This window comes from Sapajus apella, unplaced genomic scaffold (genome assembly GCF_009761245.1).
Source record: "Sapajus apella isolate SASKATOON/1434 unplaced genomic scaffold, GSC_monkey_1.0 scaffold88, whole genome shotgun sequence".
Classification (NCBI taxonomy): domain Eukaryota; kingdom Metazoa; phylum Chordata; class Mammalia; order Primates; family Cebidae; genus Sapajus; species Sapajus apella.
This window is the reverse complement of record NW_022437028.1, coordinates 1421563-1440844: the sequence shown is the minus strand read 5'-3', so window position 1 is coordinate 1440844 and position 19282 is coordinate 1421563. Positions and strand designations below refer to the sequence as shown.

The window sequence follows — 19282 nt, the reverse complement described above, 5'->3', positions numbered from 1 at the left end:
TGACACATTTTTACAGAAAAATTTAAAATACACATGTGTACATATATTTAGGTAGGGACAACCAAAAGAGTTGTCAAAACCATCTCTTTATTCTCATTTTTGGATATAGTACACATTACCAAATTGTTAACATTTGGTTACTTAAATATCATTTGGGCCAGGCACAATGGTGCATGCCTATAGTCTCAGCTCCTTGGGAGGCTGAATTGGGAGGATCATTTGAGCACAGGAGATCAGCGTTGTAGTGTGCTATAATCATCCCTGTAAACAGCTACTGTATTCCCACCTAAGCAACATCTCTTAAGAAAGTAAAATCACAACTCTCATAAATTATAAAGTTGACATGTTTAAAAGTTTTATTTAATAATGATGGAAGTATGCAGATGTTATCATTTCCAAGATAAACCAAAAGAAAAGCCACAGTTATAGATGAGGAATATTGAAGTGAATGTGTAGATGGAGGTAGAACTGGCTTCAAGGAAGTCAGTTGAGTCTCTGTTCTCACATGACAGAGTTCACATGATGATAGATAATATTTATTTTGCATTGCTATCACTTACCTAAAACTTCTAGACTTGTAAAATAGTTTCCATGGAATCAGAAATTAGTTATGCTGGAGAGTGTGCTATCGGCAGTGCATAGTGTTTCCTTGAAGCAAATGTTTCTTTATTTGATGAAAAATAGTCTTAAAGGAAGGTTTGTTTATTTAAATTTGTCCTGATCATTTACACGGGTATATGAAGAATGCCAATTTAGCATATTAGCCTTTAAACTTTGCTTCCTCGGATGTTTTTACAAAATCTCATATTGCACTTTTAAAAGTATTGTCTTCTATCCTAAGGGAGGAAAGCCAAACCCAAGAATCACTGAAAGGAGCTCTAGAAGTCTTCACTCAGCCTGCTGGTCTTTCTGCCACCTGCAGTACCTGTAGATTTGTGTGAATTTCTTCTTGAGGTTCCCAAAATATCCCAAAGTACCATACCAAGAAGTAATCTCTCTTTCCATCTATATGGCTGGATTCTATAAATCAGGTACCAGGCTAGTTTTTCTGGGAGGATTTGGTACTTTATGGAGATAAAGTCACCTTTAATTCCTCTAAAGTGTTTAATCATATCTGATTACATGAGCGTTACTCGCAAATAGGATATTCCAGACAAGGTCTTCAAAATTTTTCATACACATCTTGGTAATTAGGAAGACCAATTCTTACTGAATCCATGTAAATAACTCCGTTGCCATGAAAAGTAAGAAGACTTAGAGTTTCTGGATTTTGGGGTGTCAGTGAGAACAAGATAACATTTAAAAATACTTCATTTCAGTTTATAAAACCAGAATTGTTATGAGTTATAAATAGCTTAAGAAAAAAGAGAAAAGTCTTCCTTATATTCTCAGAGAATAAGAACTCTGACGTAACACCAAGACTGAAAGCCATCATCCTTCATCAGTTCATTGAGTCCTGTATAATGACTTCTTGCTGTACTGAATCTTGGCTTATTAATCTCATGAATTTGTCTTATGAATTTCTTTATTGAAAGAAGTTCTAGAAGTCTTGACTCAGCCCACTGGTCTGGTCTTAACGTTAGTGAAGCAGTGACATCAATGACATCAGAAATCTGTACCCAAGAGTCTATTCTTTGAAATCTTAATTATCTGAAGCACCTGGTACAGTTTTTTTTGTTTTTTTTTTTAATCATGGGCACTCTGAGATGATCTTTCTTTTTTGGAAGCCAGAACTCTGTTCTACCCTGTCACTGAATGCATAGTTTTCAAGGAAACATAAGAGTAAAACAAAAAACTAAGTGACAGACTTTAAATGGCTGTGGTTAATTTTCACTTACAACTTTTAAAAGTGAGAAATCTGATAAGAATTTATAACAAAAATAATGTATTTGATTATTTCTGTGGCATGTAAAACAAAGCTAGTAAAGAAAATTTAACACAAAACTATAAGCAACTGAGTTCATTGAAACTATGAAGATTTTAACATATTTCCTTTTCAGACTCAGGTATTACATAGCAAGGTAAATAAAATTCACTTTCCATGTTCTGTTCTCATGCTCTTTCATATTTTGTAACAAAATAATACTTTTCTTCAAGATTGTTCTTAGGGTGTTCCATGAGGTCAGAACTACTTCCGTAGTATTTCTGAGATGTTACTATCATGCAGTATGCTCATTATTGCTGGTTTGAAATCAATCAGCAAGTCAGCATTTAAAATTTTTTTTAAGTTCCAATTTTTAATGTTGTAAATATTAATAGTTATAACCCACACATACTCTTCTAGACACAAAATAAGCTCATTGAGGTCCTCACTCAGTTTTAGGAGATAACTGTAAGCTATTTGTGGACCAACAATCTTCAGAAACGTTGCATTAGGGCACAAATGTTCTTTTCCTTGAAAACCAGCAGCACACAGATAAATATATTTCCCAGAAACTGTTGCTTCTAGATATGATGTCAACTTCTTGCATTAGTTCTAATTTTTAACCAAAGTAACTAACTTCTACTTTACAGAAAAAAACTGGAAGATAGTTATGATCTTTTTCAGATCAACATTTTAGCGGAGACCATGAATAAACAAAACCAGCTTTCTATAGCCACACACATCTCTTATGCATCTTCATAAACTGACAACAATGAACACCTTCATTAACTTGACCCAAAGATACAGTCTTCTCTGTAGATTATAAAAATAAAAAGCAAAAGGATGAAATTTTAAATTATGATTAGTGCTCAGTGTTTTAGTATTCCTTCTTAATTAGAAATGGTGTAGCTATCCAATGAATAGCTATTAATTAATTTAATATCAGTCTAAGGTTTTAAATTACTTAAAAATCTTAGAAATTGTTCTCAAGCCAACATAGTAAGAAACATAATTACTACTGAAGAAAACTTTTTGAGAATATTGATGCAATTTGGTCAAAGAAAGATAAAAACAAACATAAACATAAAGTAGAAATAATGCTAGGTTATTTGGCCAGAAAACCTATATTCTTTAAGTAGAATATCCCAAGTAGGATTAAAATGTTTACTCATGTATTTAAAACTGATAAAGAAGACTTGCTGTTTTTATTAAGAGAAGATTTATTAAACTAATCTTGTTTGGCAAAGTTACATATAAATTAAGTGAACTTGAGTTTGTAAAATGTTTCTGAAGTGATATATGCAAGAATTTATTGTTTAATTTAGTACATTTAAATGGTTAGAAATTTAATTCTTTTCTGGGAATTTTAGGAATATTTAGTATAAGCCCTTACACTGAATAAGCCTATTAGAACAAAATTCCTTTTGTCTTAAGAGACTTTATGAGCTCATTATTAATACCATCTGAGGTAGGAAAATATTGTACACATACAATGAAAGGCAAAGGCACATTTGAATTGTAGACCCTCTGATTATAGTATGGAAAGCATACAATTCCAATTCTAGAATGTCAGCCATAGGTCAAGAGTAAATACAGAAACACAAAAAATATCACTAGTCCAAATTGCAAAGAGCTGTTCCTCTTCCTAGTATACATGCTCTTCTTAATTATTTGAGCTCAAAACAAATAGACAATCAGAAAAGACTAACAGAGTTTCTTTCTTTCTTTTTTTTTTTTTTTCCAAGTGTTTTCAGTGATAGAAATCTATGCTTATCATGTGGAACATTTCTTACAGAAATTTTTCTGTGTTGAACTGTACATTTTGTAGTTAGCATTTTCATTCTCATTGATAAATTCAACAGACAACATAACAGCCTATTTTAGGTTCTATGGATATAGTAGCAGTAAATAAGACAAAGCCTCTCTTTTCATGACACTTACAGTCAATCAAATTAATTCCTAATATGCCAGGAATCTTAAGAAAAATATTCATGAAATGAGTTGGGTTTTCAGCCAAGAATAACAGAGACAGAATTTATTGTTCTATTAGAAACAACCAAAACAAGGGATAAAATATATGACACAGTGGTTTGCATGACACTGGACATAAGGCAGTAACGACAGTGATCCCTAAGAGAAAGTAAATGTAATCATCTCTGTGTCCTACTTACTGCCTTGAGATAATTTCAGGCCTCCATGCAGGGCAGAGGGAATTCAGGGATACCAAGTGGAGCTCAGTGGACTTCCTGCATTAGGAGAAGATAGTGAGAGTCCAGGAAGAACAAGGTAGCTAAAATTCAGAGAAAACAGTACTAGAGTGGCGGGAGATGCACAGAGAAAGGACCCCAGAGATCTTCAGAGGATTGCTTTCAGTTATTCATTAGAGAGTTAATTAATTAGCTCGTGCATTTGAACAAACTTCCTGGTTTGTTCATCCAAAAGGATTAGAATCATCCAAAAGGATTAGAGAGAACATTGGAGTCTACAGAGACAGGGAGGTGAGAGGACAAAAGTAATTTCCAGATTTGATGAAACTGGTAAGTGCAGAACATCAGAAACATAAAGAAAATTACACCAATACATATTATAATCAGATTTCTCAAAACCAGTAAGAAAGAGAAAATCTTATAAATAGTCATGAAATAGGAAAAAAGACGTAAATGCAGAGGAACAAAGACTGACAGCAGATTTTGTGTCTGAAAAAATGCATGTGAGCAGACATTGGAGCAACATCTTTAAAAGTACTGTAAGAAAAAATTGCCAACCCATAATTATATACCCAGTGAATATACCTTTCAAAAGACATGGATAAGAGAATGAGATGATAATCCACAGGCTAGGAGAACAATTTTGGAAAGTTTGTACCAATAAAGGACTTGTATGTATAATATATAAAGAGATCTGAATATTCAGCATTAAGAAATCAGAAAGCATAATTGAAAAATGAGCAAAAGATTTGAACAGTTGTGTCACTAAAGATGATATACAGATGGCAAATAAGTACATGAAAAGATCCTTTATATCATTATTACAGGAAAGCAAATTAAAACCATGTATTTACATATATACAAATTAAAAACAATAATATAGTAATATTATTACATACCTATTAAAATGGCTAAAATGAAAATGACTGACTATGGCAAGTGTTGGCGAGCTTATTGAGGAATTGCAACGCTTTTATACACTAGTGGGAATATAAAATGTATAGCCATAAACTCCAGTTTATCTTTAGATCATATAAATCTTTCCCTTTTTAAAAGATGCGACTTGGCCAGGCATAGTGGCTCATGCCAATAATCCCAGCACTTTGGAAGGCCAAGGCAGGCAGACCATCTGAGGTCGGGAGTTCAAGACTAGCCTGACCAACATGGAGAAACCTTGTCTCTACTAAAAATACAAACTTAGCTGGGTGTGGTGGTGTGTGCCTGTAATCCCAACTACTTGGGAGGCTGAGGCAGGAGAATTGCCTGACCCAGGAGGCGGAGGTTGCGGTGAGCCAAGATCATGCCATTGCTCTCCAGCCTGGGTAACAAGAGTGAAACTCTGTCTTTTAAAAAAAAAATATATATATATATGTATATATATATATCGAATTGAGAGAGCACTTTGGCAATTTCTTAAAATGTTAAATATATATTTACCACATATTGTAACCATTCCAATCCTTGGCTTTTACGCTAGAGAAAAGAAAGCACATGTCCATACAAATATTTTACATGAATGTTCATAGTAGTTTTATTTGTAATAGTCCAGAATTGGAAATTGCCCGTATGTTCATTATCAATTTAATGAATGAACAATTTGGTATATTCATACAACAGAATACTACTTGACATTAAAAAGGAACAACCTCTTGATAAATGCAGCAACATGGATTCATCTCAAAATAATAATCCTGAGTAAAATTAGAAGCCACACGTGGTACATATTGCTAGAAAAAGCTGTTTAATCTACAGTGACATAAAGTAGCTCTGTGGTTGTTTGGAGAGGCAGGTACAGAATTTGGAGGGAGGGATTACCAAGGGGCAGGAGTGAACTTTTGTATTAGTGGTATGTTCATTATCAAGACTGTCCTGATGGTTTCACAGATATATTCATATGTCAAAATGTATCAAATTGTATACTTTAAATATGTGCAGTTTATTATATTTCATTTATACTTCAGTAAAGCTGTTTTAAAAACGGGTACAGAAACGATTTCCCTGATGTTTGTAACACCCTGAGATTTCTTCATCGTTTCCTGTCTTCCTGTGTTTTAAATACAGCAGCCTACTACGCCTTAATACCTATCTAGCTCAGACAGCTAAACATGAAACTCACTCTGAAAGATGTCAAAATGGATATTTTCATCAGAGAAATATCCCATGGTCCTTTGTTAAATGTTCAGAAATTCATGATTGGGCTTTATAAGGCAAATATGTCCTGTTTTGTAGAATTAGGGAAGAGAAAATACAAACGAGCCCAGTCCTTTTTTTTTGGCTGGCTTTTATGTCAGAGCTCAAAATTGCTGTCTGATAAAATGTAGGCCACCAGATTGAATTACTTCATTGAACCACTGCTGTCCTCTGTTAATGGTAATTGCACAGATATAGCAGTCGTTCTCGGCAACATCTCAGATATTTACCTCCCACTGTTTTTCAATTCAAACCTTTGATGAAAATATTCCCACTACTTCTTTAAAGCAGACATCCAACTGTCTTTCTTGACAAAAGCAAGGTCTCTAAATCAGATCCTGACAATTTGTGACACAGCAGTCTATCCAAATCACCTTTTACCTATGTCACTATGTCATTTCCTGAAGAAAAAAGTGTCCATCAGACAAGCAATTTCTGTAGGTTTTGGGGTCTGGAAGGTTGGTATGCCAGCAAAAATGAGAGAGAAAAAGGGAAAAAAATCATTTTTTCCTTTGATTTGTGTGGAAGAAATTCAGTGAGGGGTTGCCAGATCTAATAAGCAAAAGTGGGGTTTTGTATATTTAAAAGATACATTTTTATAAAGAGAAATCTTTAGATATTTGTTATTTTCAGGATGGTAACTATTAAAATTTGAATCTAGTGATTTCTAAAGACTACTAGTTTTAAGGAGACAATGAAACAAGGTTAGGTTTTTTTGTTCTTAACTTTTTCTGTTAGGCTACTTTAATATGACAGTATTTAGCAGTTTATTTTCTTCTCAGGGACTTAGCTCAATTTCTTTTCTACCTCCTGTCCTGAACTGAGCAGACTACATTTCTTCACATGAAGGTTGTACTAACAATGCCTTGGGCATGAACCATGATCAGCACTCTCCATTTGGCTCACGGTGACTTTGGTGTCTGGAGTGCAGCACATGGTATCAAGGAGATCAGCTGAATCAGTCTCGGAGTGAAGCTCGCTGCTATTATCTCTTTGGCTATGGTTGGTTGGGTACTTTTTTTTTTCCCTTTTAGTATTGGAAGGATATAATTGATATTTGCTTTCTTGGATCAAATTGTGGCATCATATGTTTGATTGATGGGTTAGTTGTAGTTGCTGTCAGAGCCCCCCGGGACCTGCTTTCCAGGTTTGGTGAATGAGCAGCTGACAGCACAGCAAGCATACTTTCTGCTGCCAGCCTGGTTTTGTTCTTCCCAGGTGGATGTTTCATTATAGGAATGAGCCTCAGAATAGCATTAGCCCAAGAATCTTTCTGGATAGTGGTCTTCTTTGGTAGCACTGTTGTGATGATATGTTGCTCATTTAGAGTTGTCTCATCCAAGCAAAACCTGCATGTCATTTGAGAGAACAATGAGCAAAATCATGGACTGAGCACTGGGGAGAGTTCAATCTGGGAATAAGGCATGTCCTAGAATCTCAGTTAGGATTCTACTTTTGAGAGACAGTGAAATGCTCCTGGGAAGTTGGGGCCAGGAGGTCCTAAAAGAGGTAGAAAGAGAAAATCTTTTAAAATCAAGTTTCTGACTAGATGGGTTCTTAAATATGCTCTTTACCAAGATTGAGGCCTCAACATACAATACAGGTTGTAGCAGAGAGTCCTTGAAGAAGCCTTGACATTTTCTTTAGAGATCAGGGAATTTTGTAATTTAGAAGGACAAAACTGGCACTCTTGTGCCAGTAAAGCCTGTGCTGATAGTTGTGTGCCCTTTATTTTTAATCCTCTCTTGGTATCCTTCTCGGGTCATCCTTTTCTTTACTAGGAATCAAAGGCTGTGAAGGGGCCACCAGAAAAGTAAATAATTCATAGGTTTTCAAAGCATGAGCTCCAAATACCCAACTTTCAAAGCATGAGCCCCAAATATTTATTCCCTTGGGCTTGAATGTTCTAAACTGGAGCCCAGGGTTACTGTACTAGGGTGACCCAGTATTCAGGATCTCAGAGAAAAAAGGACTGGCCACTATACCTCTTTGGAGGTAAGAGAGGAACCCACATGAATTCATTTGTAGAAGAATCACTTTCATCTGGAATAGTATGTCAATCCCAGAATCTCGTATCTGGCAGGCAGAAAGTGATACCAGTTTCTGGCTTGGAAAGGACATCTGAAGGATCCTGTTGGTTTTATCTGCTGACACGTGGGTAGTGCTGACCTGATGGTCTCCTAACTTCATCTAGCCCTGTTTACAAACGAATGAACACAAGTGACAATCTCAGTGAACCTGCACCATGAGGATGGCATTACTTCTCCCACACCATCTTTGACACTCTCACTGTCTTCACTTCTTGGCTTCGCTTCCCCTGTACTCCTCTCTATTGACACAGAATATTCAAAGTCCAAGAGATGTAGCAATGCCAGTAAGAGCTAAATTACTTGCAGCTGGCGGTGCCACCTGTGCCTATCAAATTTCAGCCAAAGCAATTGCTTTCCCAGAGTGCCCTGTTTTGGGGAATTGGAAGGTGAATCTGTGGGGGCAGCAATGGCTGTATACAAGAGAGCTTTTCTCTGGTCTCAAGTATGAGGATAAAATTGTGAAGTAGAACTGTAGATAATCCCAAATCCTCACTTTTTGTATCTTCATGAGCTCAGAGGCAACCCAAGAGATTTCCGAGTTAAGCCTTTGACCTTTAGATGTCCTCAACTAGAACCATCTTTAGCAAGCACATCTCCTGTGGAGGTGCCAGTTCCATAACATATCCTGGTGGTTGTATAGCTGAGGATGCTTGTGATTCCTTATCTCTCCACAAAACCTTGCCACTTCCATTTATGTTCATTTTATTTATTTATTTATTTTGTTTAGTCATTTTTGTGCTTAGGGAACAATTTTTCAGCTTTGTACCGTCATCTTATAAAAGTCCTTTATATCATTGTGAAAAAGCAAGTCAAATTGACATTTTAATTTAGTCTGACTGTATTTTTCTACAATTTTCTAAGAATTTGTCACTTTTTAGTATTTTTTCTGATAAATTATTCCTATTTGCAATAGACTTTCATCACTTTTATCATACTCAACCTCTGGTATTTTTTATTTGTATGCTCTCTTTTTCTCCTTTTTTCATTTTTTGTTTTGTTTGTGAGACAGGGTCTTACTCTGTTGGCCAGGCTGGAGTGCAGTGGTATAATCTTGGCTCATTGCAGCCTCAACCACCTGGGCTCAAGTGATCCTCCTATCTAAGCCTCCTAAAGTAGTTGGGACCACAGGCGCATGCCACCATGCCTGGCTGGTTTTTTATTATTTATTTATTACTGTCTTAAGAGATGGGGGTTTCTCCCTTTGTTGCCCAGACTGGTTTTGAACTTCTAGGCGCAAGCAATCCTCCTACCTTGGCCTCCCAAAGTGTTAGGAGGCATGAGCCACTGTGCCTGGCTCTTTTTTCTGTTGTTTATCTCTTCACCCTCCTTTAGATCCTGAAATGACCTAGGCACTTTAGGATGTGAGGATTGCTGGATAATGATGAGTCTTCTTGAAAAGGTCGCAATTTTTGTTGTTGTTGTTGTTGAGACAGTCTTGCTCTGTCACCAAGGCTGGAATGCAGTGGCATGATCTTGAATCACTACAACTTCCACTTCCCGGTTCAAGCGATTTTTGTGCTTCAGCCTCCCCAGTAGCTGGGGCTACAGGAGCCCACCACCACACCCGGCTAATTTTTTGTAATTTTAGTGGAGACGGAGTTTCACCAAATTGGCCAGGCTGGTCTCGAATTCCTGAAGAGGTCGCATTTTATAGCAAACATGTTGTAGAATTACTGAAGGGTTTTATAGTTGCTGTCATTAAGGGCTGGAGTTTTAAACTGGAATATCCATGGGGACTTTGAAAATTATACCTGGTGGAGCTCTACCTCATTTGAGAACTACCACCTTAATAAGTTCATGGCCTTACAATGGGAGTGGGAGGAGAGGTGACTTTGGAGCAGACAGTTATAATGTGAGAGTTATTTCACTTATGTCTTTCATGAATACTGCTGCACAAAGTGGAAATGCCTGATCTGGTTCTTGAAGTGGGAGTGGAGGTTAGCCTGATTTGTGTAAAGTTGTAGTGGTGGTGGTAGGGAGGAGGTTGCATTCCATGAAGCACCCTTTGGAACGACCCGAGGGCTGGGGCCTGGTGCTTTGGAGGACCTGCAGATGTTTTTGGAATGCTTCGAAGTTATAGGAATGAAGATAGGAAGGAGCCAGATCCCAAATAGTCTTGACAATCTTGTTAAAGAGTTTGCATTTCATAGTAGAAGTGATTTAGAACCACTGAAGGGTTTTCTGTTGTAGGATAATTTATTAGACGTGTGAGAGATCGCTCACTTAGGTAGTTTTGTGGAAGATGGCTGTGTACGCATGATATTGGAGGCAAGAACTTTCAGGAAAAATTATGATGATGACTGTGATTGGGAGGAAAGAGGGACAGTTCCAGACATGTTTAGAACATAAAATCGACAGGATGAATGTGGCAGTGATTTATAGAGACATCTCAAGGATGACCAAGTGTCTGCTTTATTCAACCACGCGAGTGCTGGTACGATTCACTGAGAGAGGCAGTATTGGGGAATGAGTAAGGGCACATATTCGAATCCTAGACCTCCCACTTGCTTATGAGTTACATTTTGGATGCATTCACTTTTAAGAGGTCCAGGGGATGACCAAGGAAAGAGATCCTGTGAGAATTTGAGTCTGGAATTCAGAGGAGCAGCCTGCACCGTAGATATAGTTTGGTGATCCACGAAGTCCATGGATCAGAATTCTCTTTCAAGAAAAGAAAAAAAATTGTGATTATTAGGACAAGTGCTGAGTGCTTATGATTTTTATTTCTTTGTGATTTGCCTGGAGGACTATAGAGCTGATCAGATAAAAGGCAAAAAATATATAAATAATCATCTACCTATGATGCACTCCTGTCATCATTATTAGTGAAGACATATATTTGTTTGGACCACAGCATATTTTCGGGAAACTCTTGATAAACAGCTTTCTTTTTTATTCATTGCCCTGCTTTCCTTTGACCACTTTTGCCATAGCATCAACCTGCATCTTATTTTAATCATCTCCTCTTTGAACAGTGATGATTTTGCAGCTTTGTTAGAATACATCTTGGGAAATTCCATTTTTTAAGGTTCTTTCAAGGGCATATGGCATTAGATGATGATGATGATATGGCGTGTTTAGAGTATGCCATGATTTCTCTCCTGCTGAATCCCTCACACATGTTTGAAGCAATTATTATCCTCTCTGCTAGCTCATGAGACTTGTTAGATCACTATTTGTGGGTGTCATAAAATTTTGGCAAGACCCCAGTGTGAAACACAGTGTGAAATACATGTGGTTAAACTTCTCTGATTTTGTATGTCAATCAAAACAAAATGACTTAAAATAGTAGATAAATTTCAAAAGAAACTTCAGGATTCTAGAGCAAAAATGACACGTGGAACTCTAGGCCTTTTTTTTTTTTTTTTGATATTTAATTCAGGGAGTCATACACAGGAGGACTTATGCAGTATAGTAGAATTTAGATTTGTTATGATTATATCTGATAATGTTACAAATAGAGAGCGGCTTTTTGTTACAGTATATATTCTTCCAAAATGTCATGCCATGCAATGCTTGGGGGTGTTTAACTACCAAATTTATGCATGTTTCAAGGAAGAACCAGATAATCTTCTAACTGTACAGACTATGTTGTTTATCAGACAGAATAGTTTATGAACTGTCAGATGGTGAAAATTTTAAACCATATATCTCTGATATACTTTTAAATCTTCATTAAGTACCACTAATACTGAATATGAGTATCTGTCTGATAAGGACCTTAGAATCTTATTATAGTTCAGATATAACAAGATTTTTTTTTTTTTAATCATGGCGACGGGTATATAATGATGCCAGTATCATCTGTCCTTTAGTTTTACCTCTCTTGGCATTTCGTAGTATTAAATGGCTGTCTTTAGGAACATTGCTTATTTCTTGTGGCTTACTCCTAGTTTTAGAGCTTCTACCTAATGAAGGGATCATTAGATTGGTCTTTTCTGTGTTTATTAATCAAAGAATATTTTGCATGTGACTTTTTAGCAACATCCATAATGTAAGTGATACTTGCCCAAATATTATCTGTACTCCCACCTTTACAAGAGGACTTAATAACTTAATAGAGTATGTTATATTAATGAATTATTTGATGACCAAATATATTTTGACTGTTAGAAAGCCCATGATGTAGCTGCTGAAATACCTGAGAAAGGTGGCTTACCATATAAAGAAAGACAGCTAAGATTTTGATGACCCTCTTGCTTTGGTGAATGATGCTAGATTTCCCTGCAATATAAATCGTTCTCCTCACTTTAATTCTAGGTGTATGAATTCTTGACTTGAGGACTTTTATGTCAGAGTTCACCTACTTCAAGGCCCATTGGAGAAATAACTTCTAACTTATTAAACAGTTCCCAGATTAGCCACAGTTAGCCTAATAGATGCCTGTGATAGCTTGTTAGGTGGCACAAGTGATTACACTTGATGCTCAGAAAGATGGTCTTAACAAACAGTTCTTTCTTTCCACATGGGTGTAAGCTTTCTGACATTTATCACCCAAAATGCATCTTGTTATTGTTGTCTTTTCTACTCATGGCTGTGAGTGTCAGCCACTGTGCTTCTTATACACTAACATGAAGACATTTGTGAAAGGGCCTTCACCAATATCTGACACTGGCAAATTGAAGAATAATGTACTAGCTACATAAAACTGTGTTTATTCTTCCTAAACCGATCATTGCTTTTTTGCAGCATTTCCAATGAAATTGTGGTTTTTTAGCAGATTCTTCTTTGATGGAGCTGTGATTTGCAATAATCTTGTCATGCCAGGCTCAAAATACTACTAAATGAAGACATTTGTGGAAGGGAATGATTGTAAATTGCATGCAAATTTCAACTCGGCTGGAATTAATCAATATGGAAACAGAACTTATGCGTTCCTGATATAATGATGCTGAAACTAGTCCCATGGAGTTCTATTTCCGTGGGAATTAGACATTTATTTAGCTTTAAATTTATCTTTTTTTTTTTTTTTAATCTTGAAGACAAAGTCCTGTTTTGAGTTTTTTAACAGTAACTTCTTTGGGGATTGAGAGAGGTTATAAAGGAAACAGGAGTAAAATCAAGCATCTGACTTCCCCTGTGGAGACATCTGGCATTTCCTATTTAATTTGCTGTGCTTGTTTAATGAATCTTTCCCCCAATTTTTCTAACTAATTTTTTTTCCACTGAAAAACTTATGAGAGAGTAGGTGATGCAATCTTTATTCTGTGTTAAACAAGCGACACTGGTCTCTAAATGGCATGTTCTCTCTTTTCTCCCAGTTTCTTAGGGTGATCCCAGCTCATCTTTGAACAATGCTTTTTGGTTTTATTTTTTTAAAGTTGCTTTTGGGGGAACAGGTCATCAACCTTGACTTTTTAAGGCCTGCTTACATTCACATTTCTCATTTTCTTTGATTGGGAAGATTAGGTTTATGGCCTTTTATTCCTAAACTTGGCAACTAGATTGTCGATTAACTTTAGATTATTTGTTCCCTGCCTTTTCTTCAAGCTGTTTAGGTCACAAATTTGTAGAAAGGTCTTATCATTGGCATATTTGGTACCACCAGTGCATCATAAATCTTTAGAGGCTGACAACTTCCCAGCCCCTTTGGAGTACTTTAAGAGTCCCTTTATTGATAGCCCAGTTTAAGCCCCAGTGGGTAACAATCCATAAACCTGCAGTGACATCCAGTGGCCTCGTGGTGTAATTTTTTACAAACTTTTCTAAAAGGAATTATAGGGGCAGTATTGCCTGTCAAATAAAAATACTGCTGGAGTTATTGAAGGGGGTTTCCTAAATGCATTACCGTGCAATAGTTGCTGGCATATTACTGGGAGAATGATTATTCCTTTCTTGGTTTTTGAGTGAAGTATTAACAGCCTGTGATGAAATCAACTTTATTCCAAGATCAGATAAAAATTACAAAATTGAGAACAATGTTTTCAGTGGATAATTTTTAATTTCAAAAAATCAGCAATGTAGAATTTCCTATTCCGGATCTTTTTTGGAAAAGGTTTAAGAAATAAAGGAGAACCTTTAGTTTGTGCACCTGATTATGAAGTTTAAAATTCTGTGTTGTTCCCCTTTTTGGTTCTGGTGCAGTAAATTTCTTTGAGAGTCTCCTTCCATTGTGTTAACGCTTTAATTTTCTCAAACCACCTAAGACTGCTAATATAAATCAGAACCAAAAGACTCCCAGTCTGATTACTGTCTTTAATTGTATTATTAAAGGAAAGCCTATTTTCATAAAAATGATTCCCCATTATTATAAAATAGGGGTATGTGGTAGAAAAACGTACGAAGAAAATATTAGCACATCAGTGCAGATCTTACCCTTTTCACAGAAGTAACCAGCCTTAACATTTGGTAAGCCTCTTTGAAAATGCTCTCTATATGCTTTTATATTCTTTCTATGCACAATATATTGATAGATAAATAAATTGGAAGCTAAGGAATAATTTTATGGTATTCAATTGAACTACTTCTATAACTGCTGTGTTTATTTGGTTTCTAATTACCACAGACTGGTATAGTAGGTGGTGGGGGCGGGGAGGGTGGGGGGAGCGGGAGGGGGACCAGGAAGAGGTTTGCTTTTTTTTAAAAGAGATGACTTTGCCTTTGTTGTGACAGACTGAACTGGCTAGGCAGGATCAGGTTTGGGAGAGGGTCAATAGAATGAAGTGGTGTGCAGTTACCTCATGGCTGCCAGCTACGAGGTTTGGTTTAGGTTAGTTAACTGAGGCTGGAATGAGACAGCATAGTTCATATGTTTAAACACCCAGGATGAGATTTGCCAGAGCTCAGAGAGTGAATACGAGTAAGTCTAGCATGTAGAAACTAAGCCAGCAGGATGTTCCAAACTGATGCTAGGCACATTCATACCAAAGATGAGTGTTAGGTTCGGGTGGGGAGGGAGAAGAGGGAGAGATCTTTAGATATCTATAGCAATTGATACTGAACCAGAAATTTGAAATTTAGATTTCACTCTGTCATGCCTACTCCCCGGACACTTCTTAGATACAATGCAAAAGCCATATGCTACTGGGAGAGAGGCAAGAAACCTGTTTGCCCTTCTAGTCCTACGCAAAGATTGGCTGCTGTGGGGGAAGGGCTATGAATCTCCCCTGCTTTGCAGTTAAATGGGGCAAATGCCATTTGCAGTTGAAAGAGATCTTTTTGCCCAGGATTCTGCACTGGTGCACTGATCCTCTACCTCTGGCAGAGGAACAGGAAACTTTCTCATGCCTGAGATTTTCCACAAGTACAAGGCAGAACTTGGCTTCCCCATTGGAGGGATTTGGGGAAGGGCAAGAAAGTTTATTGTACTTAATACCCTGAACTGAGTAGGAAGCAGAGGTTGCATGGCAATGGGCTACAGGGAGAAATGCTAAGAATTTCTTGAGTTTTATATGTGCGGTGCTAGGCTAATACTGAGGTTGGAGCAGGAGAATTGAGAAATTCCCCTTCACCAGTCCACATAACAAAGAAGCAGTAGTAGCAGGCTGGCAGTCTACTGCTAGAAGAGTGGATGGAGCATGGGAAGAAACGCAGACACCCTGCAGTGCTTGTGTGCAGGTTCTTCTTAGGTCCCACTACAAATTGAGAGTGGTTTGTAAACGCTGAGAAAACCTTTTTGATACAAAAAAAAAAAACCAAAAAAAAAAACACTTTCATTTCTATATGGATTTAGATTACAAAATTATGCATGTAGAATTCCCATATAAAACCCACCTAGTTTTACCTGTTGTTACACTAGTAAGATGCAATTTTTATAAGTAGATGTAATTGTTATAAGATAGAATTGTTATAAGTAGTAAACCAGTATTGCTACATTATTATAAATGAAGTTTATACTTTATTCAGATTTTCTTAGTTTATACCTCACTGGTCTTTTTCTTTTGTAGTATCCTATCTAAAGTAGGAACTACATTGTATATTAGTCATCATATCTCTTCAAGCCCCTGTAGACTATGACAGTTTCTCAGATTTTTTTTTTTTATGATAGTTTTGAGGAGTACTGGTCAGGTATTTTAGAGAATGTTCCTGCATTGGTTGGGGTAAAAATTTTTTTGATTTTTTTTCTCATGATTAGACCCTCATTTGGCATCAGTTTTGAATATCCTGGACTCACAAAGGACTGTGTGGACAGCAGCCTATCAAAGGAGGAATTATTATCCTATGGTGCATCAACACTAGTTATAGCAATAGTAAAATACAGACACAACCCAACCACTGATTAGATTTATCCAGTCCCCCCATGCTAACACCCTAAAAGAAGTAGTTACCCACTTCCAGGTAGAAGTATTGTTTATCTCAGTTTTTTTAATACATAAAGTTTGGGTTCAATAAAAAATTATGACATAGACACACTCACATAAGATAAAAAGGTGACTGTTCAAGATGTAAAATAGTCAACAAAATCTGACATGGAAAATTTAGACAGGGACTTTGAAATAATTATGATTACTGTATTAAAAGATTTAATGGAAAAGGTAGACAATATGCATAAATTGTGATGTGGAAGTTTAGTAGAGTGATGGAATCTGTAAGAGATGGAAATGCTAGAAATGAAAAACAATATCCTATAGGAAAAAAATTTTCTGTGGGTTTATCAACAGACTTGACACACTAGAGGAAAGAATAAGTAATCTAGAGGATAGACTAATAAAGCCTTTCACCTGAAACAGAGCAAAAAGAGTGGAAATAAAAAATGGAGCATTGATGTAGAAAATTTTCTAACAATCTAACATATTTCAAGAGAGAGAAAATAGGATAGAAGAAGCACTAGAAGAGATAATGGCTGAGAATTTTCCAAAATGAAAGCCAACCACAGATTCAGTCAGAATAAATATGAAGAAAAGCATACCTACATACATAGAAGTCAAACTGCTGAAAATCAAAGAGCAAGTCTCGAAGACAGAGAAAAAAAGAAATATTCATAGAGAGGTACAACAGATAAAAGCTCAGTGCATTATATGTCAGAAATTTTGTTAGCCAAAAGAATGAGTGACATCTTTAATCGAATTGAAAGAACAAACACCCTCAACCTAGAATTCTATATCCAGGAAAAATATATTACAAAACGGAAAGCAAAATTAAGACTTCGTCAGATGAAACAAGAGAAGTTTTGCTAGCATAACACAACTATCTGAAGAGCTTACAGCAGGCTCTTCAGACAGTAGGAAAGCTGTTCAGATAGTGGGAATATGCTGCTCTATAGAAAGAACATTTTTTTTCAGCTGGGTGCTGTGGCTCATGCCTGTAATCCCAGCACTTTGGGAGGCTGAGGCAGGTAGATCACGAGGTCAGGAGATTGGGACCATCCTGACTAACACGGTGAAACCCCATCTCTACTAAAACTACAAAAAAGTAGCCGGGTATGGTGGCAAGTACCTGCAGTCCCAGCTACTCGGGAGACTGAGGCAGGAGAATTGCTTGAACCCCGGAGGCAGAGGTTGCAGTGAGCCAAGATTGCACCATTGCACTCCAGCTTGGGCGACAGAGGAAGACTCCTTCTGGAAAAAAAAAAAAAAGGAACATTATTTTTCTACACAAAGGAATGATGGACACCAGAAATGTAAAAATATGAGTAAATAGAAAAGACTTTTTTTTTCTTCTAATCTTTTGAAATGAGATTAGAGTACGGGTTGACAGTGAGCCTGTTATGGTTTGGCTCCATGTCTCCACCCAAATGTCATCTCAAATTGTAATCTCCACGTGTCAGAGGAAGGGCCTGGTGGGAGGTGATTGGATCATGGGTTCCTTGCTGCTATTCTCATGATAATGAGTGAGTTCTCAAGAGATCTGATGGTTTTAAAGTGTGTGACAATTCCCTGCTTGCTCTCTGTCTCTCTCCTCTTCCACTATGGTAAGACTGCTTGTTTCCTCTTCACCTTCTGCTGCGAGTATAAGTTTCCTGAGGCCTCTCAGTCACGATGTCTGTTAAGGCTGTGGAATTGTGAGTCAATTAAACCTCTTTTCTTCATAAATTACCCAGCCTCAGGTGGTTTTTTATAGCAGTGTGAGAATGGGCTAATGTGAGCCAAATTCAACCTTGTTTTTGTGTAGCTGTGAACAAAGAATTTTTTTTAAGGATTGTAAAAAAAGTTTTGAAAACAGAATAATCATTGACTATGCAACAGAGACCATAATGGCTTGCAAAGTCTAAATTATTTGCTATCTGGTGCTGGTTTAAAGCAAAAATAGTAATTTTATATTATGGGGTTGTAACATGTTAAACATTTGGCAATAATAGTTTAATGGATAGGAGGGAGGAAATGGACATATACTGTTGTAAGGTTTCTATGCTATACATGAAATAGTATAATAAAATTTCACAGTAGACTATGATAAGTTAAGAATGTATATTGTGAATTTTAGAGTAGCCATTGGGGAAAAGTATAAAGCACAAGATGTAATTAAGCCAATAAAATGAAATCATGAAAATGCTCAACTAATATAAAAGAAGGCAAAAAAATTTAAAAAGGAAAAAAAGAACAGGTGACTTTTTTAAAGTATGATAATACGTAAATACCCATTCTTAGCGATAATTTCACTAAATATTATTAGTTAAAAAGCAGAGATTATAAAATTGGATAGTAAGCAAAACCCAATTTTGTGCTGTCTGCAAGAAATCATTTTAAATACAGAGACATACCTATATTAAAACAAAAAGGTTGGAAAACACTATGCCATGCAAACCCTAACCAAAGGAAAACTGGAGTGGTCTGGGCTCATGCCTGTAATCCAAGCACTTTGGAGAGTGAGTGGATCACTTAAGGTCAGTAGTTTGAGACCAGCCTGGCCAACATGGTAAAGCTTTGTCTCTACTGAAAGTACAAAAATTAGCCAGGTGTCGTGGCTCATGCCTGTAATCCCAGCTACTCCGGAGGCTGAGGCAGGAGAATCACTTGAACCTGGGAGGTAGAGTTTGCATTGAGCCATGATCG

General features: G+C 36.7%; 1 protein-coding gene across 5 annotated transcripts in view; it reads left to right on the top strand.

Moving 5' to 3' along the window:
* The window catches only part of AUTS2 (activator of transcription and developmental regulator AUTS2), a 1216826-nt gene that overhangs the window by 573916 nt on the left and 623628 nt on the right, over nucleotides 1–19282 (top strand). The window lies entirely within an intron of this gene.